Raw genomic sequence first — 21,927 nt, 5'->3', positions numbered from 1 at the left:
ATTGCTGATGCCAGAAGCACTTGCTGACAGGAGCCTGTTCCTGTTATATGGCTGTTACCTGAGAGGTTCTACCAGCACCTGACCAATTCATATGCAGATACTCACAGCCAACCATCCCCAGTATTCCTGTTTACAAATTGTAGACACTTTAGGATGGACATGGAGTATTTATTAAGTCTGTTCCAAGTAACAATTCATTCAGCTCTTCTGACAGAGCTCACTCAATAGATAGGCCTACATCTTTTGTGTTTATTTAATAATATTTTGAAGAAATATGTACAAGAGGTAAACCATTTAGGACTTTTCATGTCTATGTACCATGTGTATACCACAGCTTTGTAATGAAAGAATTGGCTCTTTCCATAGTCTCTGTATACAAATGGAATAATTGCTTATTTTTTTATTTTCTTTAGTCTCATTTAGGAAATATTTTCCTTTATTAGTGTTGTTCTTTATTACTATCATGTTTTACAGATTATGATATAACTTTTCTGTCTTCCCTTTACTTCTTCCAAACCCTCCAATATAATCTCCTTTGTGCTCTTGTAAACTCTTACCCATTTTTCATTAATTGTTTATACATGCATGCATATACATGTATAAACATATGTATTCCTAAATATGACCTTTTCACTCTGGATAATATTATTTGTATGTGAGTTTTCAAAACTGACCTTTTGGTATTAGGTAACCAGTTGGTATGCTCTGCCTATGGAAGACTATCTCCTGTTCCAAGAGTCCTTATGTTGTCTGTACTTATTTGTGTAGGATTGAGTCCTGGGGACTTTTCTAGTCTACTTTCTAATATCCATCAGTATCAGTCTTCCTCAGTTCCCATTTGGGATGTCATGATGGTGAGAGATTCAGGATATAACTCTGACATTGCTACAAGACACAGTCACCCAGCTAACATTCTGATTTTCTAGTTCTTAAAGTCATTCTGCCTCTGCTTCCACAGCATTTCTTGAGCCTCAGGTGCTAGAGTTAGTTTGTAAATGTATCATTTTAGGCTCTACCATCTTGAACTTTGATTGCCTATGCTTTTTATGTAATCTTTTCTGTATGTTGCAAAGTGAAGTTTCCTGGATAAGGAGTGATGATCATATATCTGTAGGTAAAAGGAAAAATAATGTATGTAGGAAATGGGTTGATTTAGAAATTAGTAGTTATAGGTTATCTTCCAATATCCATGACTTCACTGTCACTGAATAGTTGGCTAGGTATCTAGTACCAGCCATGGTTTCCACTTTTACTGATGGAATCTTCTGTCCAGTGAGGAAGTTGCCAGTTACCAACTAGGTATGCATGTCACTATTGATCTTTAGGTTTATTTTGCCATCTTTAGAATGGATGTGATTAATAGGCAACATAGTGAGGTAAGATTGTTGGTTGTTTCTGTATTTTGGAAGCTTTCATGGTGCCTTCTAGGTCCATGAAAGTTAATCCTAAGGAGGGAGGTATTCAGGTCATTTCCTATGCTATTACTGAAGTATATAGTGTCTGATTTTCTGAAGGTCACTCGAGGGAAACTTTTCTCCCTTCTTCCCTAAATGATAACCTTTTCCCAGAGGATTTCCAGATTTAGAATGACCAAAAGTGTTTTAATGGAGACTAAATAGGTTGAGGAGGGTAGTCTGTGGTTTAGGACATCTTGGAACCAATATGTCAAAGACTGAGCTCTTGGATCATGTCCAGGTCACATTGGGCACTTGTAATTATCTTGCACTGCATTTTATTAGTATAGTTGCACAGATTGCATTTGACTATTAATGGTTCTTCTCCATGTGTGTCATGTCAATTTGGAAATGGCTGTATCCTCTATCCTTGGAGAGAAATTATCCTTCTAAAAATGAATTTCAGGAAGCAGACACTTTTTCATTTATTCTTAAAATGTCACCCTTACCCTGAAGGGACACATTGTGTTTATTTTCTTAAAGTACTGCCATGTAGCAAATTACTGACAGTTATTGTCATCAAAGAAAAGGTCAGCAAATTTAGAAATGCATAATTCATCACAGACTAAATAACTCTTTTTAAAACTTCACACAGAATCACCAACTGCCACTAAACAATGCAGAGACCACTGGTATTGTGACCCTTGTTTAACCTCAAATATTCTGATATGTAACTTATTTCAATTCACTCTTAATAAAGTGTTCTGTACTGCCATATGGTCTTGTGCATATCTGATACCTGATGCACTATCAGTATAAATATCATCCTATTTATTTGTCTTTCCTTCTTTTGAAAAAAATAACTCTCTTAGATTTTTTTTTTTTGAGTCAGGGTTTCTCTGTATAGCCCTAGCTATCCTGGAACTCACTTTATAGACCAGGCTAACCTCAAACTCAAAAATCTGCCTGCCTCTGCCTCCCAAGTGCTGGGATTAAAGGTATGCGCCACCACTGCCCGGCTCTCTTAGATTTTTGATATTCGGTGTTCCCAAGTTTTCTTTTAAGTTTGGCGCTGATTTTAATTAGATTTTTCATCCTGTCAGTACATTTTGACTGCTTTCTTTTACTGTGATATATGACCTTGCAAAATATACCCATTGTAATTTCAGCAACCCTTGATGGGTCCCATTCATATCATTATTTTTAGTGTTCTTTGAACATTTTACACATGTAAATAATTCATGTTGATTACTATTTCCTTCCAGGTTTTTCATCCTTTTATACCATATCTAGATCCCTAGTATATTCGGTTGCACATTTTTCTTCCATAACTCTGAATAATAAAGTCTTTCAGTGCTATGTTTTTGTGCGTTGTAGATAGCTGTCTTTTCTGACCATAGCTGAAGTGACAGTCTTTTTTTTATTATTAATTTTTAATATTTTTATTACATATTTTCCTCAATTACATTTCCAATGCTATCCCAAAAGTCCCCCATAGCGCCCCCCACTTCCCTACCCACCCATTCCCATTCTTTTGGCCCTGGCATTCCCCTATATTGGGGCATATAAAGTTTGCAAGTCCAATGGGCCTCTCTTTCCATTGATGGCCGACTAGGCCATCTTTCGATACATATGCAGCTAGAGACAAGAGCTCCGGGGTACTGGTTAGTTCATCATGTTGTTCCAACTATAGGGTTGCAGATCCCTTTAGCTCCTTGGGTACTTTCTCTAGCTCAGACCACATCCTCCTCTTCCCTCTAATGGGGTTGCCTCACTCACAGAAGAGTTGTTATTGGTTTGACTTCTCAGTATATATTATTCAAGAATTCTGTTATTCTGCTTAATCTACGTCTGAGACTAATCTTTTATTTGCTTTGGCTTTTAGACAGTGTGATGAGCAATAAGTGTAAGTGGTGGCAAATTTTTTCAGTTTGTTACAAGAATCCACCTAAAAACAGAAAAGCATGGCCAACTGTTTTTGAGTAAGGTTCTGATAATTTAATTTTCCCATTCTACAATCTTCTTATCATGTGATTCTGGCCTGTCTCCAATGAAGAGGTGAATCTAAGTCTTTTTTGCCTTAAATTTGTGAATATGTTTGATTAAGGATGTGGTGACATTGCAAGAACTTACCAGTTAGAGCTGTTTTTCTTAGGATGCTCTCTTACCTATGCTATGAAGAGGACACAGACTCATAGAGAGAAAGTATTGGGCTTTTATTCCAGTTGAGTACTTATGTCACAGCCAGTATTATACAGACACTGAGTGAAGGAGTCACAGTGTGAATAGCTCATAGCTTTAGCCCTCACAATGCAATAGTCAAGCACTGCTAAGTACCCATATACTTAAAATGGAACTTAAACTAATCCTCACATTTTGTGCACTTTTTCAGTTTATAGGTTTTATGATGTGAAAAAAATTATTCTTTCAGACTATTGTTTCTGGAGTATTTTTTTATTTTATTTTTTGCCTTTCATTAAAGATAATTATTTTTCTCACACACTGTATCCTGATACCAGGGTCCCCTACCTCTACTCTGCCAACTATCTCCTGAGCTACCTCCCGTATAGATCCATTTCCAGAAAAGAACTGGCTTCTAGAGATAACAACAAAACATAACAAAATTAAATTTGAGATAAAACAGAAGCCATCACATCAAAGTTGGACAAGACAAACTAACAGAAGGAAATTAGCCAAAGAGGAAGCACAGCAGACAGAGACACACTCCTTTACACACTCAGGAGTCACATAGCAATACTAAGCTAGAAGCCATAATAATATGCAGAGGACCTTGGAAGACCTGCTGTGAGTTCATATGGGTCTTTCTTAGTTGATTCAGAGAGGCTTGTTCTGGAGTCCTCTATCTCCTTTGGCAATTACACTCTTTCCACATCTTTGCTGTTCCCTGATCCTTGAGGGAAGGAATTTGATGGAGGCATAAATCATTTAGAGCTGTGTTTTCCAAAGTCTCTGTGTGTCATGTCCCTCATGCATGTGGGTCTCTGTATTTATTCCCATTTGCTACAGGATGACTTTTTTTTTTTTCTGAGAGCAAAATAAGGCACTGGTCTATGAATAGAGCAGAATAGCATCAGGAGTCATTTTATTTACTACTTTTTTTTTAGACCAGTAGCATTTGGTTTTACACTAAGTCTCTAAGATATCTATTTTCTATCTAGTTCTTGATCACCCAAGCAGAATTGGCTATGGGTTTCATCTCATAAAGTAGGTCTTAAGTCAAATCAGACATTGAGTGGTTGCTCCCACCTTGTCCTAGCATATTTTGCATATTTTTGATATTATAATTTAATTATAACATTTACATTCCATTTCCTTTTTCTGACTCTTCTCTTATTTCCCTCCCCAATCATTTTGAAAATTAAATAACTTTTTTTGTGCTTATCCTTATTCCATGAATATATATTCCTAAGTAAAACATGTTAAGGGCATATAATGTTACCCGTATACATGTTTTCAGGTCTAATTTTTTGGCAATGGACAAATTGGGAATTTTTTTCATAATACAGGAGAATTTGCCAGAGACACCTTGACTCTTTATCATTAACCACTTCAACTAAAATCACTTATATTTTATTTTGATTTTTTTCTTGGTCTGAAATCAATCACTAGGTCAAATTTAACCAATACTGCTCTTATTGCATGGAAGACTGGAAGTATGTCTTGGGATATGTGAATGTAATAATTCAAAGTTACTCATTGGTATAGCCTTTTACTAGACTTTAAACTATATTTGCTTTCTGACTTCCAAGCTCGAAAAGAGAACACCTGAGATAATTTAAGGTGTTAGATGAAGTGACTTCGATGCAATTTATCCTCTTCACCATGAGAAAATAGGTTTCAATTTCTTATATTTTTCTGTAAATTTATGCCTAAATCATCTCCTTTTTTTTCTTTTTTACATTTTTTTAACTCTTTAATTCTTTTTTTACAGTCCAGTCTTCATTCCCCTTCCGGCTGGCACCTAGACCAATGCATCCCATTCTTGCCCTCCCCATGCCCCTCATCACCAAGAGGATCTCCCCCCCCCCCAGACCTCCCTACTCTCTGGGTCCTTAGGTCTCTTTCCAGAGTTAGGAGCACCTTCCCTCACTGAGTCCAGACCTGGCTGTCTTCTGCTATATATGTGTTGGGGGCCTAATATCAGCTGGTGTATGCTGCCTGGTTGGTGGCTCAGTGTCTGAGAAATCTCAGGGGCCCAGGTCAGTAGAGACTGCTGGTTTTCCCATAGGGCTGCCCTCCTCTTCAGGTTCTTCTAGCTTTTTCCCAATTCAACCACAGGTACCCCAGGCATCTGTCCATTGGTTGGGTGCTAATATCTGAATCTGACTCTTTCAGCTGCTGATTTTCAATAACAGTTGTGTGTGAGGAAATTCCTGAGCAATAAATTTTAATATTTTCATCTTCTTATTTTAATCAAAGTAATCACATATACATATATGTTACAGTTGTTAAAGTTAGATATATTTTACATAAATGTAATCTTTATTTAAAATATTTACTGTAAGTTCATATCAATTTTATTCATCTTTCCCTTTATTAAGAGGAAAATTTATTTTTTTTCCTTTTTATTCACGCAAATATCATGAACTGACATATGTTTTAATAAGATATAAACAAGCTTCCACAAAATCTATTTTTATATTATTTCCTGAGAAATACTATAATATTTGATGGGCTGTTGAAATAAGGGTTGGTTACTAAAAAATACTTTGGTCACATATTTTTATAAGATACTTAGATTTTAGATATCTTCATAGAGTGATTAGTTAATATTTCAAGTATAACATACACATTTGGTGTAGTTTGTCATCAACAATAATAGGTGGGTTTTAGTACAATGGGTATGTCTATTACAGTAGTCCATTTGAATTTTATAATTTTTTATCAGGTAAGATTGGAGTACAATTATTTTCAACTTATATGTGACACTTCAAACTCTTTTTTTATTAGATATTTTCTTTATTTACATTTCAAATTTTATCCCCTTCCCTCATTTACTCTCTGAACATCCCCAATCCTATCCTCTTCCCTATGCTGACCAACCCACCCGCTCCTGTTCCCATGTCCTCTACACTGGGGCATCGAGCCTTCACCAGACCAAGGACCTCTCATAATGTCCCACAAGGCCATCCTCTCCTACATTTGCGATTGAAGCCTTGAGTCCCTCCTTGCATACTCTTTAGTTGGTGGTTTAGTCCCTGGGAGCTCTTGGGGTACTAGTTGTATCATATTGTTCCTCCTATGGGGCTCTTTTGATGTCATGTTCACTGTTATTATTTCTATTAACAATTGTATGTAAAATAGGTTTTTAACTTAGCTCATTATTTTGTAAAAACACATTTAATTTAAAGATATATAGCAAAATATATTATTCATTTTTAAATCAGCAAGATTAGAAAGAGTATCTTTTTTTTTTTTCATTATGATATATGCCTTATACTAGCCTGTTGTTATACTCATGACTTCTAAGAAACCATTTACAATTCCTTTTGAACATAGTGGAGCATGTGTCCTTATTACCAGTTGGAACATCTTCTGGGTATATTCCCAGGAGAGGAATTATTGGATCTTCTGGTAGTACTATGCCCAATTTTCTGAGGAACTGCTAGGCTGATTTCCAGAGTGGTTGTACAAGCTTGCAATCCCAAAAGCAATGGAGGAGTGTTCCTTTTTCTCCACATCCTCGCCAGAATCTGCTGTCACCTGAATTTTTGATCTTAGCCATTCTGACTGGTGTGAGGTGGAATCTCAGGTGGTTTTTTTAATTCACATTTCCCTGATCATTAAGGATGTTGAACATTTTTTCAAGTGATTCTAAGCCCTTCGGTATTCCTGAGATGAGAATTCTTTGGTTAGCTCTGTATCCCATTTTCAATGGGTTTATTTGAATTTCTGGAGTTCAGCTTCTTGAGCTCTTTGTATATATTGGATATTAGTCCACTATCAGATTTAGGATTGGTAGATGTCCCTCAACAGAGGAATGGATACAGAAAATGTAATACATTTACACAATAGAATACTACTCGGCCATTAGAAACAATGAATTTATGAAATCCTTAGGCAAATCTGGAGGATATCATCCTGAGTGAGGTAATTCAATCACAAAAGAACTCACTTGATATGCACTCACTGATAAGTGGATATTAGCCCAGAAACCTAGAATACCCAAGATGCAATTTGCCAAACACATGAAAATCAAGAAGAAGGAAGACCAACGCGTAGATACTTCATTCTTCCTTAGAATAGGGAACAAATTACCCATGGAAGGATTTACAGAGATAAAGTTTGGAGCTAAGATGAAAGGATGGACCACCCAGAGACTGCCCCCACTCAGGTGTCCATCCCATAATCAGCCACCAAACCCAGACACTATTGCATATGCCAGCAAGATTTTGCTGAAAGGACCCTGATATAGCTGTTTCTTGTGAGGCTATGCCAGTGCCTGGCAAATACAGAAATGGATGCTCACAGTTATCTATAGGATGGAACACAGGGCCCCCAATGGAGGAGCTAGAGAAAGTACTCAAGGTGATGAAGGGTTCTGTAGCCCTATAGGTGGAACAAAAATATGAACTAATCTGTGCCCCTAGAGCTCCTGTCTCTAGCTGCATATGTAGCAGAAGATGGCCTAGTCAGCCATCATTGGGAAGAGAAGCCCCATTGTCTTGCAAATTTTATATCCCCCAGTACAGGGGAATGCCAGGGCCAAGAAGTGAGAGTGGGTGGGTAGGGGAACAGGGTGAGGGCAGAGTATAGGGGACTTTTGGGATAGCATTTGAAATGTAAATGAAGAAAATATCTAATAAAAAATTAAAAAAAGAATTTTATTAGATGTAGTTAAAATAAAAATTGAATGACATATATTAATTAAATTGTAGCTCTTAAATATCTTGCATACTAAGTATAGTGATTTTGTGGTTCAGAGATATGTTGTGCTATTAAAATAAAGTCATTTCAAAGAAAAAAAGAAACAACTATTCCCTTTGAGTTGATACATTCCTTCCTGCAAAGAAATTACTTAGGACAATAAATGATCTAAATAGAGGCATGTTAAAACTTAGGGGGTACAGGGAATAAGACTGCTCAAACTTAAATAGAACATCTGTAAGATATTCCCTACTTCATAGGGATAGAGCTAATTGGGGAAGAGCAGGGGTTCTTCCAATCAGAAGGTGGGTATGCATAAACTCATAATTGATGTATAACATGATCAAGACCTGTGCTAATTCAAGAAAGACCAAATTCAAATATGGATCAAGGAGGTACACACAATGTTCCCGTCATAGTCAAAAAACTATTGGAAAGTGATTGCTGCTGGTAGAGAGATTTTGCTTTTGATAACAGTACAGACTCTAGTAAGTCAGCCATGTTCCAAGGAAGGTAAGACATCCACAAATATATTCGCACACAAATTGGACCCAGTTTCTAAAATAGAAGCGAGGGAGAGAGAGATGAATAGAAAAGTGAATGAATGTGTGTGTGTGTGTGTGTGTGAGAGAGAGAGAGAGAGAGAGACAGAGACAGAGACAGAGACAGAGAGACAGAGAGACAGAGAGACAGAGAGAAGACACAAATTAGTAAATTAGTGTAATTAACAGTAGGAAGGTGCTGAATATATCTGAGAGTAGACAGAGTTGTGAATATATATTTGAAACACATTGTACAAAATCTGAGAACTGATTAAAAGTAAAAATCCCAGGATGTTAACAACTCAAATTTTTTCTGGATTCCTTGAATTGGCAAGATACATGGACTTTCTCCCTAACCTATGTCACCAAGCTTATATATGCAGCAAGGGCAACCAGCCAACAATCAAGAGATGCTGTCAGAGTAGCCAGGTTGCCTGGATGAGGCAGAGAAATATCAAAGAATCTTAGAGTTACTAAACTGCATAGAACACTGTTTTCCCGTTGAGCTATCTCAAGTTGTGCAGTCGTACTAGGTTTACAAATGTCATGAGCTTCAACTATGCTGAAGCAATCATTCTGTAATACAATTAATTGAGTGTCATGTCTGCTCCTGTAAGTCACCACTCAGGCATAGCCTCTAAATAACCTCTATCATATTGCTTCACCAAGGTGGACTTTTGTGAAATTCTTACCTTGTTCTGTTATCCATTCCCCATCTAAGCTAAGAAGACAAGTATTCATGTCTCCTAATAATAGTGTTGCAAAACACACTGTTATGTGAACACTATATGTTTAATATATTAAATGTTCCACTTATTTTTCAAGAAGGGCTTAAGTACACCTGATTATACAGGACCTAGCTACTCTGTCTAGCTTTATTTAATCATTAACTTAATCATAAAAATGAAACTTTATCTTATTGCATGCTGTCTTACCAACATCAGTATGCCCCAATAGAGGGTCCCTCTTCAACAATCTCCTATGAGACAAAAATAATGTCTCAATGTTGAGTTCCAAACTAAGGAGCTTTCCTTTAAAATAATTTGAATTTAGAGCATCATAGAATAACATACATATTTTTAAAATAGCATTTTCATTGATTATTTGAGTGTTTAATATAATATAATCTGATCATATCCTTAGATAGGCTTTCTACCCATAAACTAAATAAGTAAATAAAATTTTAAATAAATAAATACCAAATCTCTATGAAGTACAATGATTATCACAGTTCAGACAAAGTTAATTTCATGACGATACTACAGAGTGTATAAATACTCTTTGTAATATTTTACTGTACATTTGTGTTTGCTTGTTTAAAATAATTCATAGCAACTTATCATTCCTTTTATCCTACATAATTCTTGTAATGTTATATTTAATGTCCTAATTTCAGTTGACTTGAAATTATAATGTCTACTGACAAATCTTACGTTAAAAAATATTAAGTTACATCAATTGACTTCCAATATCCTAGACCAAATCAATAACAGTTTCTTTATTATTGGAAATTGTTGTCCTTTTGGTGACATTATATCTACTCCAAAAATTATACTTGTCTTTATCCCTCATTTTTCAAAACATCTCTGTACGAAATAGGCAGAAGTGTGTGATTCCTTCCGCCTTGGTAACTTTATTCCATTACCCGTTTATCTCCAGCTTTTTCAAAACAATCATCATTCACATTTCCTGTGTTTTTATTACTTCTCTGGTAGAATATTGGTTCCTTCAAGATAAGGTCCCAATTTTCTTATTAATCAATATAGTGTAATACAGCACAGGCTTTGGAATCAAATAAACCTAAGCTGAAATTCTACTTGTATAATTTTTAAGTCTGAAAACACAAAGCTACTTCTCCTTTACCAACATTAACTTTTCAGTTTTAAAAAGCAAGAATTGCCATATTCTACCTTAGATCATGAACTTTTATAGATATTGATAACAGTTAAGTTTTCACCTGTTTTCTTTCTTTTAACCAAACCTCTGTCTTGTAATCAGAGTTTCTGCCTTCACTTTAATCAAAACCTAATAAAAGTCAATATCATTAATAAATCATAAATGTTTTACAATTTCTATTAAAAATAAATGCAATATAAATTCAATATTTATTTAATATATCTTATGCTTATAATCCATTCATACAGTTAAACTATTCCATGATAGTTTCATAAAAATTTTACCATTTCCATTAGAAAAGGAGCAAAATCTACTGGCGTTTATTTTCTTTTATTAATTAAAATATTAAAATTTCAGACAATATATTAGATATGGATAAAATCACAGATTCTTTGGAATCAAGTTGTTTCGGTAGATTCTCCTTCCCACTTGTTGTGGTCACAGAGGTTCTTGAACTCACAAAGGAGGACTAAGAAATCAAAGAATGTTTATCAATCAGGACTGGCACCTCAATGAATGAGATAAAATCAAATACCTGCATTCCATCCAAAAAGTTGAGAGTAGATTTTGTTGAGACCTGATAACATTTTGTTATATGTGGAAGCATACCCCACTCACTTTTGCAAAAGAGGTAGACCTTACCCATACCCCAGAATGATTATCCAGACTCTTTCATTCCCAGATCTTTACCCATCCTTAGGAAATATGTCTAATTGTTATTAATAGCCTACTGACCTCAAGGCTATTGATTAGAGACCACACTAGCTTCTAGACTTTTTAGCTGTAGAACTCACCATCCTGGTCACATGCACTTTGTAAAAGCATTTCTACTTAGTTGAACCTTAAGCTTTATTGTTCTTCTTGGATTAGGCTGATTGCACTGATAGCTGCCTGGAAACCTTTTCCTAAATTGTATTGTTTTAAATATGCTGACCATGAACTGCGGGGCATTAGACCCTGCAAAGTCTGATCCATTTTGACAAAGTCAACCTGCACCAGTTTTTCATTCATATCTTTCGATTCCCTACATGAGACCTGCAGGGTCACCCTAAGACAACACTCACCTCCCAATGTCTCTGTAAGCCCTATTTGCACTTGTCATATTCCCTGGTAAGTAAAATTTAGTATTTCAAAACTGAGTTGACAGATATCTTTGAAGAGATATTACTATGTACAAAGGGTTGCCTAAATGATATTTTTAAGGAAATAAATACTACTGAGGTTTTCAAATTCTATGCTGTGAAAGTGCAAAGATGGCTGCTGCATTGGAAGATTGGAATGCTTCAATTTCTGGGCCATGTTTCTGAACAACTCAAATCCCTTCTAGCCAACAACACATTCTGCTTTTACCAAACTTGTAAACTATGAAGCATATTCCATTTTCAAAGTGTTCATAGCTTTTTCCCAGCCAGAGGGTCAAGGATTTTTGAGTACATATTATTTAAAGGATTCAAGATTTTTACATAATTAATAAACTGTGTAGTTAATGTTGTAATATCTCAAGCATAAAAGGATACATCAAAGACCTTCCATGACTATTAACCAAAATAATATCTTTTCTATAAGTATTCAAACTATTAAACTTCTGCTATTATAGAGAAAATCAATTGTGCTTAATACTTTTATAAATTCAATTTGTAGGACTGGAGAGATGGCTCAGTGGTTAAGAGCACTGATTGCTCTTTAGAGGTTCTAAGTTCAACTCAAGCAACCACATAGTGGCTCACAACTATTTATAATACGATCTGATGACTTCTAGTGTGTCTGAAGGCAGCTACAGTGTACTTGTATAAAATAAATAAGTCTTAAAAATAATTCATTGCAAAAAAATCAATATATATGACATTATCATAACTTCTTTTGTTTTGAATTCTGCTTATGAAAACTAGTAATTTCAATTTAAAAATAAAATGTATCAAGTCATATAATTGATATTTTAATTTGGGTGATTACATAATTATTTGAAGCATTATAAAAATCTTCATTTCTCACTGTTCTCCTTTTTATCTGCTTTATAAGTATTTCATAGGTTTACTAGCATGTGAATGATTGCATCGCAAACTGCATATTCCAGTGACTGTGGGTAGGCTACATAGATATTTCTTTACAAGTGTGTTGTTGTTTCTCTGTTTTCTGTATAATCATTTAAAAGGAGTTGGAATAAAAAATGATCTAGTTAAAATGCTAGATTATCTACAGTTTTCATTGGTATTTACTCTTTGCAAGGCTCATCCGTAAGAGTAGCTTAGTCTTTCCTAGAGTGGAATGGCCTTAGAGAAGTGGTTTTCAACCTCTGACTTACAACCACTTTGAGGATCAACAGACCTTTTTACAGGGGAAGCATGTCATATATCATGCATATCAGATATTACTATTACCATCAAAACAGTAACAAATTACAACTATGAAGAAGCAATGAAAATTAATTTCATCATCAGGGGATTGTCACTACAACACAAGGAACTAACTAAAGGGTGCAGCATTAGTTAGGTTGGGAATCTCTTTCTTACACAAAAAATGTATGTTACCTGTTAGTTCAAAGTTTTAAAGAAAGGAAAAGTACTATACATTCTGATGAAGCTTGGTTTAGAATTGGCATAGCTGTGTAACAATTTAATTAAAAGTTAGCCTAGGTTTAAGAAGGGTGTGTTTGCAAGGATTAAATGGTGTACCATTTACCTTTGATGATTTTACAAATGGGAATTGACTATTCTTGCCAGGCTTCAATCATAGTCCCTATGAAAACAAACAAAACTTCACTTGAAAAACTCCATCATGTTAATTATGAGAAGAAAAGAGCTGCTCCAAATACCTGTTTTTTTCCTATTCCTCTGTGTGTGTGTGTGTTTGTTTGTGTGTGTGTGCATGCGCACATTTTCATGCTTTCAGAACAAGCAAAATGAAAAGCAGTCACTATAGCTGATTTTAAAGACAACATCAAGATTACGGATGTAGAACAAAAAATTTCAAAATTTCAAATGTGTCTGAAAACAAGGGCTGATTTCTGAACCAGCATCCAAAGCTCACTGGCCTTGCCTAAGGGCTCTATCTATTCCCTTTCCAAAATTTTATCACTCCGAGTAACTTCACTCCCCTTGCTTCCTGTAGAGTAGGGTGTGTTTGTTCCATCCATCTCCCCATCTATGACTAAAGATGTACCAGACCATGAAGAATACTTCATCGTGAGAGTCCATAGCAATAATTTCCCTTTGTTGTACTATAAGTGCTCTTATTGGCATTCTTTATTTTCTTCTTCTAAATGAAGTCTGAATCAGTTATAGCTGCATAAAGAGTACCTTGCTAATAGGAACATCATGATTTAGCAAATTAATAATGCATTGAACTTGGTTTGGCACTTTTCCTCATGGCCTTCCTTAAACATTAATCATCCTCAGACTTCCCCATCAGTACAACATGCTCTCTCTATTTCACAGTATGAAAATTCAACAAATTGGCAACGTGATGTGTCAAGAATTGGCAAAGTTATTGAAGGCCAAATTGAAATAATCCACAATATCACAGGAATATTTCCTGGAACTTAACCAGGGATCATACTTACTAACAGATGAATGATTGGGAAAATGTCAGAAAACCACACAGAAACATTTGCTGGGCTTTGACTTAGATCTCTGTAAGAAAAACACTGATTTGGTTTTCAGAGGTAAAGACTTTCTTTATTATATTACTTTGCTTGTTCATACATGGGATGTGAATCTAGGGGCACACTTCAGAACTGTCTCCTAAACACAGCTTCACTGACCACATAGCCCATCTGAGAGAACAAACTCTGACATAAGAAACTAAGTTTCAGAGACAAATACAGTGCTCCTGGAATATATAACAGTTGACATAAAACAACCTAAGCATAGAAGAGTCCCGCTATCCTTCTGGTTAATTTGAGCAATTCTAATCTGCTTTGTAATTTTTACCAATTTTTTTTTGATATTCAATACCTTCTTCTTAGAGGACCTTGAGAATATACCTGTGTTTTGAACACACTATGTACATTTTTTTTTCCTGATTCAAATAAAAACAAGAATTATGAACCTTCCCAGTTAAGTTGGTATACTGCTTGCTTTTCTTTTGGCTGATAAAAATACCATAATCCAAAGCGATTTACAGAATAGAGAGTTTGTTTTGGCTTATAATACCAGAGAGATAGAGTCCATGCTAGCAAAAAGAGGCGTAGCATGCCTAAGTAGGAACAGGTTCCTAGCTGATCACATCCAATGAAAATACAGAAGAATATTTTAACATGTATGACAATCATGAAAACATTGAAAGTCTTCTTCCAGTGATTTACTTCCTCCACTTCAGAACATAAATTTCATGTGAAGACTACATGATCTAGCAAAGTCCTAAAGATTTAAAGCAAAGATTACATAGCATTACTTATAAGTAAACTGGTTTTGGTGAGGAATGATATAATAAACATGGAGATAAAGTAGAATTACGACCACTCAAAGCACAGGGCAGAGACACATTTACAAACCATACACAGAACACACACACACACACACACACACAGAGGCATGCACACATGTACACATACACAGAAACACACATGCACATGCCCCAAAAGTTTGTAATTAGGAAAGGTATGATCCACCTCCAATGTTGAAATTGTCCTCTAGTATATTTTTCTAAATTATTACTAGAATTCATTATTTAGGAATTTGTGAAGGAGATAATGCATAGGAAAACAATGAAAATTATCAAGCAAAAGTCTCATCAATGTATTCAAATACAATGCAATACAGTGAAATAGAGAAAAATATTAGATTATTAAAAGAAATCTAGACATGTAAGAAAGCAGAAAGAAAAAATTCTGCATATGGATAAAGTTAGTACACAGATGAATGTGTAAGCCAGTGTAAACGAAGAGCAGAGGAAGCAAGCAGTCAATATCAGAAACATGTCAAAGGAATTATGGAGTTAAAACCAAAGTGGAAGAAAGGTAACAGATAATTAGAATGAATCATTAGAAATGGGCACACTAAAATAGTGTCTGGGTTTGGTGGTTGTTTATGCGATGGATCTCCAGGTGGGGCAGTTCTGGATGGACATTTCTTCAGTCTCTACTCTGAAATTTGTCTCTGTAACTCCTTCTTTGTGTATTTTGTTCCCCCTTTTAAGAAGGATCAAAACATCCACACTTTGGCCTTCCTTCTTCTTGAGTTTCATGTTTTGCAAATTGTATCTTGGGTATTCTGAGCTTCTGGGCTAATATCCACTTATCAGTGAGTGCATATCATGTGTGTTCTTTTCTTATTGGGTTACCTCACTCAGGATAATATCCTCCAGACCCATCCATTTGTCTAAGAATTTCATGAATTCATTGTTTTGAATAGCTGAGTAGTACTCCATTGTGTAAATGTACCACATTTTCTGTATCCATTCCTCTATTGAGGGACATCTGGGTTCTTTCCAGATTCTTGCTATTATAAATAAGGCTGCTATGAACATAGTGAAGCATGTGTCCTTATTACAACTAGGAACATCTTCTGGGTATATATCCAGGAGTGGTACTGCTGGATCTTCTGAAATTACTATGTCCAATTTTCTGAGGAACCACCAAACTGATTTCTAGAGTGGTTTTACCAGCTTGCAAACCCACCAGCAATGGAGGAGTGTTCCTTTTCCTCCATATCCTCGCCAACATCTGCTGTCACCTGAGTTTTTTATTTTAGCCATTCTAACTGGTGTGAGGTGGAATCTCAGGGTTGTTTTGATTTTCATTTACTTGATTATTAAGGATATTGAACATTTTTAAGTGCTTCTCAGCNATTCGGTATTCCTCAGTTGAGAATTCTTTGTTTAGCTCTGTACCTCATTTTAAAATTTTTTTTAATTAGTTATTTTCTTCATTTACATTTCAAATGTTATCCCCAAAGCCCCCATACCCTACCCTCACCCTGCTCCCCAACCCACCCACTCCATTTTTAAAAGGGTTATTTGGTTTTCTGGAGTTCAACTTCTTGCATTCTTTATATATATTGGATATTAGCCCATTATCAGATTTAGGATTGGTAAAGATCTTTTCCCAATCAGTTAGTTACCATTTTGTCTTATTGAGAGTGTCCTTTGCCTTACAGAATCTATATTGCCCCACCTGGGGATCCATGCCATAAACAACCATCAAAGTTGGACACTATGGCAGATGCCAACAAGAGCTTGCTGGCAGGAGCCTGATATAGCTGTCTCCTGAGAAGCTCTGCCATTGTCTGACTAATACAGAAGTGGATGCTCACAGTCATCCATTGGACAGAGCACAGGGTCCCCAATGAAGGAGCTAGAGAAAATACCCAAGGAGCTGAAGGGTACAGTCCCATAGGAGGAACAACAATATGAACTAACCAGTACCCGCAGAGCTCCCTGGAACTAAACCATTAATCAAAGAATACACATGGAGGGACTCATGTCTAGAGACATATATAGCATATATATGCATATATAGCAGAGGGTGGCATAGTTGATCATCAATGGGAAGAGAGGCCCGTGGATATGAGAAGTGTCTATGCCCTAGTATAGGGGAATACCAGGGCCAGCAAGCAGGAGTAGGTGGGTTGGGGAGCAGTGGAAGGGGGAGGGCATAGGAGATTTTCAGAGGGGAAACTAGGAAAGGGGATAACATTTGAAATATAAATAGAGTAAATATCTAATAAAAAAAATGAGCACCCTAACTGCTGTGCAGTAAAGATCTCAAAGAAACAATCAATGAAACACTAATGAATGTAGAGAACTAAGGTATGAAAAATTGAAAATTTACAAGATGTAATAATAGATTTCTAAATGAAAATTCTTGATTTGCGTTTCCCTGATGATTAAGGATGTTGGAATTTTTTTTTTTAATGTGCTTCTCGGCCGTTCAATATTCCTCAGTTGAAAATACGTTTTTTACGTATTAAACCTCATTGTTTAATAGGGTTATTTGATTCTCTGGTGTCTAACTTCTTGAGTTCTTTGAATATATTGGATGTTATCCCTCTATCAGATGTAGGATTGCAAAAATCTTTTCTCAATATGTTGGTTGCCATTTTGTCTTATTGAGAGTGTTCTTTGCCTTATACAAACTTTGCAATTTTCTGAAGTCCCATTTATCTCTTGTTGATTTTAGAGCATAAGCCATTGGTGTTCTGTTCAGGAAAGTTTCCTCTGTGCCCATGTGTTTGAAGCTCTTCCCCACTTTTTCTCCTGTTTGATTCAGTGTATCTGGTTTTATGTCGAGTTCCTTGATCCGTTTGGACTTGATCTTTGTACAGGAATAAGGATAGAATGGATTTGCATTATTCTACAAGCTGACCTCCAGTTGAGGAATATATATATCTTGAACAAAATATATGTATATAGATTTTACACCAATAATCAGTACATATAGAGTGGTCAAACCAGATAAAAAATATTCCACTGTAAAGAAGGATATTCTCAATTGTAAATAATTTATATTGTGATTATATTTGAATAACCATGAAAATGGAGCAACAGCTTAAAGATAAATGAAAAATTGATTAAAATACACATAATTATTTAAATATCCTGTTACTCAATATGGGAAAAATGAGATCACCTAAGCTTGATAAATCTGATAAATTGAATAAAAATTTTAAGGGAAATATTCTAGTAGAAAATATTCTAAACTCACAGGCATATATCCAATTAAAAGATTCAGGACTCAAAGGAAACGTTTCCAATGGTAAATAGTTCAGACATTTAGAAAAAGTTAAATGGTTGATTTTGATATAGAGGTTAGGACAGCATTTGTCTGTTTGCTACCAAGACTCTGCTGTTCCTTGTAGTCATCCAATAGCTATTATTTGTTTAAGAGAAACAAAGAGACAGACAGACAGACAGAAGACAGAAACACAGAGAGAGAGACACACACACAGAGGGGCAGATATACAGAGACACCAAGAAAATATTAAAATTTCAGAATGTCCAAAACAAAAAATGATTTCATATGAAGGAACACTTAGAAGACAAACAACAATTCACCCTACCAAATGAATATCTTTCTTTATAGTGTATTTGGAAGGATTGTCTTTTAAGAGGCCTACAGTAAATCACAAAGTTTGTGTCACATGAGGATGCTTTTCAGTGTTTTAATTATATTTATTTGGGAACAGTTTCAATTATCCCATATATCTGCTGTGAGATTCATAAGGCCAAACTTCCAACTGTTGCACACTTTCTAATTTCTTTCCCCACCATATTTTCTTACTTTTTTTTTCAGTTGAAGATTGCCATCTCTGATCCCATGGGAGAATTCAGGCAATTCATGTTTGAGAAAAAGCTGTTCATTCACTGAACTCCTCAACAATGGCTGTTGTAGAAAAGACAGAGGGAACATTTAAAAGGTCCTGACGCGATTTAGAACTCCAAACCCAGTCTCAGGGCATGGACAGTTCATTCTCACAACAGAGTTATTGTGCCGCCATGCAGCACGTGTTCCAGATGATTTCCTGTGTCTTAGACAGAGTGCCTGCCAAGGTCCAGGGTTCACTCTTTGAATTTCACTCTACACTTTTCAACTATTTATTATGGCAATTTATTAGACATGCTTTATGTTATTCCAAAGATGTGCCTCTTGATAAGAAAATGTTGAGCCACTAATTATTAAATAATGAGACTACTAGGCTTCACATTCATTTATTAATTTTTAAAATGCACGTCTCTCAATATTTGCATTTCTTTTTTCACAAATTTTTTTATTTATTCACTTTATATCTGATAGCTGCCCCCTCCGAGCACGCCCCATAGTACCTTTTCCCTTCCCCATCCCCTTCAGCTCTAAGAATGTGGAAACCCTAGGATCCCCACCTGGGTATCTGGCACCCTGGCACATCAAGTATCTGCAGAGTAAAGCCCATGCCCTCCCTCTGAGACCAGATAAGGTAGCCCTCTGCTGCAAATGCACAGGTAGTATTTTGAATAGAAGTATATGTGCCTTCTTTTTTATTTTATTAAAATTTCATTTTATTTTATCCTAATGAATTAAATTTAAGTATATCATTTTAAATTGCTGTAAAATAAAGACCATACCTACCTTTTTTTATTTAATCAAAACTTCAATTTATTTTATTTTAATACATAAAATTCCTCTTGAACATGTCCAGTGATGGATTTTATGCTTTTACATGTGACTGCTTTATATGAAAATGTAAATATATTGTCACTAAGTATAGGGTGTTTAAATATTTATAAAAGTTTGCAAAGAATGGATGTTACTTCTGGCAATACTTCTATTGATAGACAATACAAAACAATACAAAGGAAATTAATAATATCACTAAAAAAATGTATCATCTCACAATGTTACCATATCAGGAGTGTACTCTTATCTCTGATATTCTCTGAGAATTTTTAAATTTACTGCTCTATCTTTTCTGTTTTAGACAATAGTTTGTATTAATCCATACTTTTAGTAACCCTTAGACCATTAAAGATCCATAATGATGCTTTAGGTCCATGTGTGCAGACCTGTTGACTCATAGGTGAGCAAGATAGTCTAGCTTCACATAGCCCATCTGGGTATGAAGTGACAGTACTGTAGTTATTAGGATATCATGTGCAACATTCATTTCCCCCTAGTTTTAGCACTAAAAATCAACCTTTTGTAGAAATTCATAATTCTTTGAAACAAATTTCCTCCCATAGGTTAAGAACTTAGAAGTTGCCTGGCAGTGGTGGCGCATGCCTATAATCCCAGCACTTGGGAGGCAGAGGCAGGGGGATTTCTGAGTTCAAGGCCAGCCTGGTCTACAGAGTGAGTTCCAGGAAAGCCAGGACTGCACAGAGAAACCCTGTCTCAAAATCAAAAAACAAAAACAAAACAAACAAACAAAACAACAACAAAAAAAAAAACAAAAAAACCTTAGAAGTGGTCAATGACTGTGTCTTTAAATCAAAGACAGATGAGAAAGGCAAGTAAGGGTCATTTTAAGCCATGTTACTTATTTTTATAGTGGTCATTACCAAGGCTTTTAGAATGCAGTTTCTCATTTGCTGTGGACATGACCATAAAGAAAAATTCCCATGAGGTTTTTCATATGCTACTACCTGTTGGGAACATGGTTAAAAAAAAAAATTAAAAAAAAAAAAGAATGATGCTTTGTTCTCTTTGTAGCTGCGTCATAGGTAATAATTCCAGATGCTTAGCAAATTGCGGAGTTAGTAATTTTTAGATCCACATGAGTCTGCTATTACATCACAAGGTAAGGAATCGTAAAATCAGTTTTGGCATCTAGGACTTGCCACAAAACTCAGGGATTTAAAAAGTGTGTGCCTCATGTATGCTATATTCTATAGCTGAGCAAAGTTTTGTGCAGGTCTAGAGGTAGTAATGACAGCACTCGTGCAAATCCTTATTGGGGAAGGGTTCGAAATAATGTACTTGGAAAAAATAAGCAAAGAGGTGTGTACCATACCCTCACTCTGAAAAAAAAAAAATCAATGCCAAGTAAAATTTTGTAAGTGTACAAACATTTTACATGCAACTGGTTACTTAACTTAAGCCAAGATCCATACACAAAAGTCCCTATAAAATTTCAGAAATACACATTGACTATATGTAAGAAGTAGAATACTAATTAAGAACAACAAAAAGAATAAAGTCCACTAATCCCTGGATGTACTTTGAGAAATTTTCATTTACTTATTTCTAAGAAAATAATACAAATAGACTGGGAGCTCAGTCTGTGGCCAGACTTCCATCATATCTCATATGCATTTGCTTTTCTCCCCGTAGAAACAATGTAGAGTCAATTTTCTTCTTGTTTAGAAATCAAGTTGGCTAAAGTAACAGAGAATTGGAAACCCACAGGATGTATTGAAACTGAGATTATTAACTTTCACATTTTCTCACTAGAAAGCCTCTCTACTGTGCTGAAAAGAATAAAATTCAATACATAAGTTTGGAAGCATTTTATATGTCTCCACCATGAGCCCTCATACATCTCAGGAGAAAATTGAGTTTGGTACCAGAAAACTGCACTGCAATGCCTTCAGTTTTTATATTTTCTATTATGTATTCACTAAGTCTAGTAGCCTGCCATCTTTGTGTGCTTTAAGTTTTGAAGTCACTTTATTATATAATCACGCATATGTGAATCATAAAATAACTCTAAGAATGAAAAAGCAAACATGAAAGTTGACTTAACCAGAAGTTCATCTAATTTAGAATGATTTTGCCTCTCTTCAACTGCCTTAAA

General features: G+C 35.4%; 1 pseudogene; it reads left to right on the top strand.

Moving 5' to 3' along the window:
• The first annotated feature begins 20,682 nt into the window (after positions 1-20,682).
• Positions 20,683-20,791, top strand: LOC115029617 (annotated as a pseudogene).
• The last annotated feature ends 1,136 nt before the right edge of the window (positions 20,792-21,927 follow it).

The sequence above is a fragment of the Mus caroli genome, chromosome 16 (assembly GCF_900094665.2).
Source record: "Mus caroli chromosome 16, CAROLI_EIJ_v1.1, whole genome shotgun sequence".
In the NCBI taxonomy this organism is placed as follows: Eukaryota; Metazoa; Chordata; class Mammalia; order Rodentia; family Muridae; genus Mus; species Mus caroli.
This window is presented reverse-complemented; position numbering and strand designations above follow the sequence as displayed.